Consider the following 6,746-nt stretch of genomic DNA (forward strand, 5'->3'; position numbering starts at 1 on the left):
CTGCGAAAGATAAACACTTTTTTTTTTTTTTTGATTTACAAGGGGTGTCTGGGCATTTGGCACCAACTAGTCCCCTTGGCTGACCGGCCCTGCCCCACGACCTTCAACGAGAGTCCCCATCGGCCAACGAGGGTAAATCAGGAGGATTCACCGGCACCTGCACTCCGACCCGTTACCAAGATTTGATCCACATGCCCGACCAGCACAGTCGACTGCCACGCCCCAGGCGAAAATACCCAGCGGGACGGGCCCCGGAGGAATCGAACCGTGGTAGTGGCGTTGGAGAGGAAGTGTGGTTACCGGTGCACCACGCCCCTGGGGGCATTTTAAATGTGGAGGGGCCCCTAAACCCTAAACACTTATCTTAGCTGTGAGAGGTAAGAGACTTATATTTCTTTTTAATAAATCTCAATTTAGGTGATCGGACACTTAATCCACTATAAAAATTTAGGTGTTTTGTAACGAAATTTATGATGAATTAAAAAAAAGTTATCGCAAAATTTAGAATAACTCACCAAAAAGATTCTATTGATTTATTTGATTATTTCATTTTTACTATGTACATATAATTATGTGTATTTGATCTTGCTAATTGATTAACAAGAGTATGTTTAACACCTCATACAAAGTGTTTTTTCATAAATTCTTTCAAATCGTCTCCTATACCTTCGTTCGCCTGCCTAAGAAAAGTTAGAACAACCGCTTTGTTGGATTGCAAAGGGTGCAAACATAGTCCCACATCTAAAGTACATGAAAAAGATCATGAGGTTAAAAGGATGAAAAGTATCTTCATTGGTTTGAGGCCTTTTGGGGAAAGCCCAAGAATAAAGCCATGAGGGCTTAGGCCTAAAGTGGACAATATCATACCATTGTGGAGATATTTTGATTCCATTGGTTTTAACAAGTGGTATCAGAGCGAGACCGCTCTTCACCGGACTAACCGCCGGATGAACCATGATCCAGATCTAACCATGTGGTTTGAACCTTAAACAAAGGAAGTGAGTACTCCCGTGTCTGAATCAAGAGGACCAGACACCAGGTGGGAAGTCCTAGTAGGTCGGGTGGACCGAGGGGTAAAAAGTTCTAGTTGCGACTAGGTGGGAAGTCCTAGTAGGTCAGATGGACCGAGGGACAAAAAGTCCTAGCTGCGGCTAGGTGGGAAGTCCTAGTAGGTCGAGTGGACCGAGGGGCAAAAAGTCCTGGTGGGTCGAGGATTCAGACATCAAAACGACGTGGGGGGCCTGTGGTCCTTTGTTTGAGGGGGGGATTGTTGAGTTCCAAGGGCGCAAACATAGTCTCACATCTAAAGTACATAGAAAAGATCATGGGGTTAAAAGGATGGAAAGTATCTCTATTGGTTTGAGGCCTTTTGGGAAGAACCCAAGAACAAAGTCATGAGGGCTTAGGCCCAAAGTGGACAATATTATACCATTGTGGAGATATTTTGATTCCATCGATTTTAACACGCTTAAATTACTCTAACACATGCATCTAAATAGAATTATGTAACCATTTTATCAAAACAATTATATGAATTATAAATTTTTAAAAATAATTTTAAAATTATCAAATAATATATTTTAAAAAATAATAGAGAGAAAAGTGATGTAAATTATGTCATGATTTTTAAAATTTTAAAATCTATATAAATTTTAAAAATATCACTTTTTTTTTAAATAATAGAGAAAAACTTAATATTGGAATTGCTGACGTCGCTAGAAGGGGGTTAAGAAACAAAACACAAGTACAAGAATACGAGAATTTACATGATTCAAAATTCTCGATTCCTACTCCATAATTTTTCATCCTACCGATACTCCACTATTTTTCTTCTTGTCGAATACCATCTGGAGGCAGAGAAACCTCTTGCAACTCCTGTTATTTACAAATAAATATAAAGCAAAAAAAAAGTATACAGATGGTATCAAAAGAAATTGAAATGAATAATTTACTCTAAGAAGTTTTGCTTTGATCGTTGTTTGTAACTCTTGGATTGTCTCTTGAGATCTAGAAATGCAATAACACTTTTCTCCAAAACCCTCAAGAACTTATGTTAAAATCTTCCACGAAACCCTTCTTTATAGGGTTGCTATTGTGATTGGAAATCACCCACCAATTGATTACTAGCTCCATTAATAGACTGCTCCTCTAAAATTCAAATGTTGCACCTATAGAACTGTTGGGTTGCAAGGGTGCAAACATAGTCCAACATCTAAAGTACATCGAAAAGATCATGGGGTTAAAAGGATGGAAAATATCTCCATTGATATGATGCCTTTTGGGAAGAGTCCAAGAACAAAATCATGAGGGTTTAGGCCCAAAGTGGACATAAAACTAAGATAGATCAAAAAGACCTCAAATATTTCCTTTAGTTTGATCATAAGAGATAGATCAAAAAGACTTTTGGATTTGTCTCAAGAGACTTATATTACTAAGATGCTACAACTCTTTAATATGACAGATTGCAACATTGAACAGACTCCGACAGCGAAAGGTACTGTTCTGAGCAAAAGTATGTGTCCTAAGACTCCTGAAGAAATAGCCGATATGAAGAAAAAATCATATGTCAGTGCTATTGGTAGTTTGATGTACACTATGTTGTGTACTCGTCCTAATATAAGCTATGTTGTTGGCTTAGTTAGTCATTTCCAGTTAAACCCGGGATCGAGACACTAGAAAGCAGTGAAGAGGATCTTCAGATATCCTAAAGGAACAACAAACTATTGTCTTTGTTTTCATGGAGCTGATATGAGCCTGAGTGGCTACACAGATGCAGATTGGGCAGGAGACCTTGATGACAGGAAATCCACATCTAGCTATACCTTCTTGCTAAATGGTGGCGCCATCTCATGGAATATCAAGAAACAGGCTTGTGTAGTGCTGTCGACTATGGAAGCTGAGTATGTGGCTTGTGCAGCGGTTGTGCAAGAGGTTGTCTGGTTAAGAAGGTTCCTGAAGCATTTGAAAATTACTGAAGACAGTAGGAGTCCTATTACAGTGTACTGTGACAGTCAAACTGCTATAGCTTTCTCCAAAGAACCTAAATATCACAGCAAAGGCAAGTATATAGAAATTAAAAATAATTTTGCACTACTATAAAGAAGTTAATAGACAACGCCCCAAAGACAACGTTTTTTAGCAAAAGCGTTGTGGTTTTTCAATTTACAACGTTTTTTGTCAAAACTGTTATCTTTTAAAACTAAAAGACAACGTTTGTTCAGAAAGCGTTGTCTATTAGCGTTTATTTTGGGTCAACCACAATACTTTTAAAAAATCATTGTCGAAAGCGTTGTCTTTTAGCGGGTTTTTTGCCAAAGACAACGCTTTTAAAAAGTATTGTTGTTGAGGGTTGTCGTTGAGGGTTTAGAGGGTTTATATCCAGGTATTTAGGGTTTAGGGTATTTAGCAAAGGAAGGCATACTAGGAAAGGAAGGGTTGTCGTGAGACACTTTTTAGGGTTGTCGTGAGACACTTTTTAGGTGGCGACGATCTGATGGAGCGGAGCGGCCCGCCGGAGTCCTGGATGGACTCTCCTTCCTCGATCCGAAGGGGTCGGCTCTCTTCTCCCCCTCCCAGTGCCTTCCTCGCCCCGGCCTTCGACGCCTGCGTCGCCGCCACCCCTCACTCTTCCTCCAGCAGCGATTCCCTCGACATCGATGCCTCCCTCCTCCGCTACACTCGCTCGGGGATGCACCTTTATCCCTCCGATTCGTTCGATCTGTCTTCTTCCACCACGCGGCGCCTTCGCGGCCATCTCAAGCTCTGGTTCTCTTGGATTCCCCTCCGCCTGCCTCGGAGATAGGGGGGCGCACTTTCATCTCGCCGCTGTCTCCGATCGACAACCTCCTGCCGATGAGGGCCACGAAGTACGTGACGCCTGTGAAGGTGGAGGTGGGGGAGGACATGGTGGTCATGGACGGGGTGCTTGTGAGCGACGCCGGACATGGAAACAGACGGAATGATATTGAAAGAGATGCGTGCGGCGCCCTGGATGAGAATGGCATCTGCTACAATGGCTCCAAATGCGTGGTCAATCAATCATTCAATTTTCTGACGATTTCTTACTAGTTTATTAATCATAGTTACTTGCCTTATTATTGATTTTATTGCTATAGCTTCACAATTTCACATAGCACTAGAGATATTCTAGTTTATTTGTTCTTTTTCATGGCATCTTTGGCATTACTGTCTTCTCATTGAAAATGTTGATCAAGCATATCTACATCAATTTGCACAATTTTTGACATAGATGAAGAAGAACATAGATCCAACATCCATTTGTAGCATAAGAAGATTTGCAATTGCATATCAACACTATTTCACTTGAACTCCTCTACTCCCTTCATCTAATTCAAGGTCCACGATTTCTTCCACTAACATCTTCAGTTTGAGGGAGAGTCTAGCACTAAGTTTGGTTCAATGTGCACAAATTCATATTCCAAGCCCTCAGATAGATCTGTATAGAGGAAGAGAACTAAGGATTCTATCTTCTAAGCCTAAATTTTTTTGACATAGATGAAGAAGAACATAGATCCAACATCCATTTTGGCACAAGAAAATTTCCCATTCATATCAACACTATGCCACTTACTTCTCTGCTCCCTTCATCTAATTCAAGTTCCATGATTTCTGCCACTAACATATTCAGTTTGAGGGAGAATCTAGCACTAAGTTTGGTTCACAGAATGCAATTGACAAGGAACAAAGTACTTATTTTTAGCGAATGAAAATATGAAATCAAGTGAATGGAATAGGAATATATATTCATTAGTACAGTTAATGGAATAACAAGGCAAACATATTAGAACAAGAATTTGTGTGTTCCATGAGATTAATTTTTAACCTGGAGAGCAGATATTTGTAAGACCACTATCTTGTGATGGTTTTCATGAGATTAATTTTTTGTTTTTTTCCTGTGTTTCTTTTTTGGTGCATTTCTCAAATATGTTGCAATCTTGAAATCTTGAATTGTGTGTTGAAATTCTATTTATCATGCACTTGAATATAAAGCTGGAGAGCAGAAGGTCATCCCAAGGTATGAGCTCCTACGGTGTTGGACACTCTCAATTGAACTCCCTTTTATCTGCAAACTGCAATTTATATGCATATTACTAGCATGCTGCAAATCTAGAAAACTAACAAATAATAAGTGTTCGAAACTTGTTGCATTATGGATCATGGTTATTGTTTGCCTTTAAACTTGCTGCTATTCTATTGATAGTTTTGGGTGTAATTTGCATAGTGCATATAATAGAAGTCCAGGAAAACAAGCGTGTAATTATGACATGGAAGTTTGAATTGTGTGGCAAATAGTTAACTACTTGTGTTTTCCTGGTTGGGGTGGTCCAGGTTGGTATATCTGATAATTTCACATATTTGCCAATTGATAAAGGAGAAACTAAAGGAGAAACTTCAAACTCATGCTAAGGTGCTATGGAATCCATTTGATGTTAAGAAACCTTGAATATTCTGTTTGAGTTATTTTAATCTCAAATTTGATTATTGTGTTTTGGGTTTGTTGATGTGTAGCCAAGCTGGAATGCTGATCTCCAAGCTTTCTGTGCCTAGTAACAATGGTAAGGAGGCTATTGAGGAAGTGATAGCTAAAGTTCTTTTCTGTCCTCTGAAAAGGTATTGTGATTCATTTCACTTCTACAGTCCTCTGATAAGTATGGAATGCTGCTACTAATGTTGTGATGCATCTGTTCTATTTCTGCACGTGATAAAAGGGAAAACTTAACAGTTAAACCAAAGGGCTAGTGTGTTAGCAGATAGGTTGATTCTATTTCTGATGCAATTAGTTTTGGTCCCATGTAATGTCGGGTCAGTTGCAAATAATACATCACTTGCAATTTCTCCCTATTGGTGCTAATTATTTGTTTATGTGCTGTTGTCATTGAACCCTACACGGAGATTGTTTATGTTCAAACAAGGGAAGGAAAGGTTGGAAAAAACCAGTGTGGGAAATACTACAGGTATGTGTAATTATGTTTGATATGGTCTTGATGTGTGTTATTATGTGATCAGATTTATGTGGGAAATACTAATTATTTGATTGGATAAATTAGTATTATCTTTTGGCAAGTTGGTCTTTGGCATATGGACCTGCTGTTACTTGGTGATGCAGTGGTTGCGATTCTATTCTGCTGCTAATGTTGTGATGCACCTGGACATTATTCTGTTGCGTTGAAACCTTTGTTATGGACCTGCTGCTGTTATGGAGCTTCTATGTTGGAAGTTGTAACTTAAATTTGTGTTATGAACTTGTATAAGTTGTATGTTATGGACATGTGTTATGAATTGTGTGTTATGAACCTGCTGTAAGAATGGTTTTTGTGTAAATATAAGTTGTATGTTTTGTATGTGATTTAGTAAATTTTGTAGCAAATGGTTTTGTATTTACAAAATATATTATTTCTTATTTACTGCTAAAAAAATCAAAAGACAACGCTTTTAAAAACGTTGCAATACCCAAGCAATTTGTAACAAAATTACAACGTTTTTTAACCGTTGCAAAATGTGTTGTCATAACTATTAAAAACAACGTTTTTAAAGCGTCGCAAAAAACGTTGTAATATTTACAATGCTTTTTCTGCGTTGCGAAGGTGTTGTCGATGTTAACAAAGACAACGCTTAAAAACGTTGTCGTTGAGGGACCCCTTTTACAACAAGGCCTCTTACAACGCTTTTTAACCCACAAAGACAACGCGTTTTCCGCGTTGTCTATTAATATTTTTCTAGTAGTG

At 38.7% G+C, this 6,746-nt stretch overlaps 1 pseudogene; it reads left to right on the forward strand.

Moving 5' to 3' along the window:
* The first annotated feature begins 3,493 nt into the window (after positions 1 to 3,493).
* LOC141815810 (uncharacterized) lies at positions 3,494 to 4,068 on the forward strand (annotated as a pseudogene).
* The last annotated feature ends 2,678 nt before the right edge of the window (positions 4,069 to 6,746 follow it).

The sequence above is a fragment of the Curcuma longa genome, unplaced genomic scaffold (assembly GCF_044706935.1).
Source record: "Curcuma longa cultivar G26 ecotype Majalengka, Jawa Barat unplaced genomic scaffold, ITB_CL_G26_1.1 contig_10739, whole genome shotgun sequence".
In the NCBI taxonomy this organism is placed as follows: Eukaryota; Viridiplantae; Streptophyta; class Magnoliopsida; order Zingiberales; family Zingiberaceae; genus Curcuma; species Curcuma longa.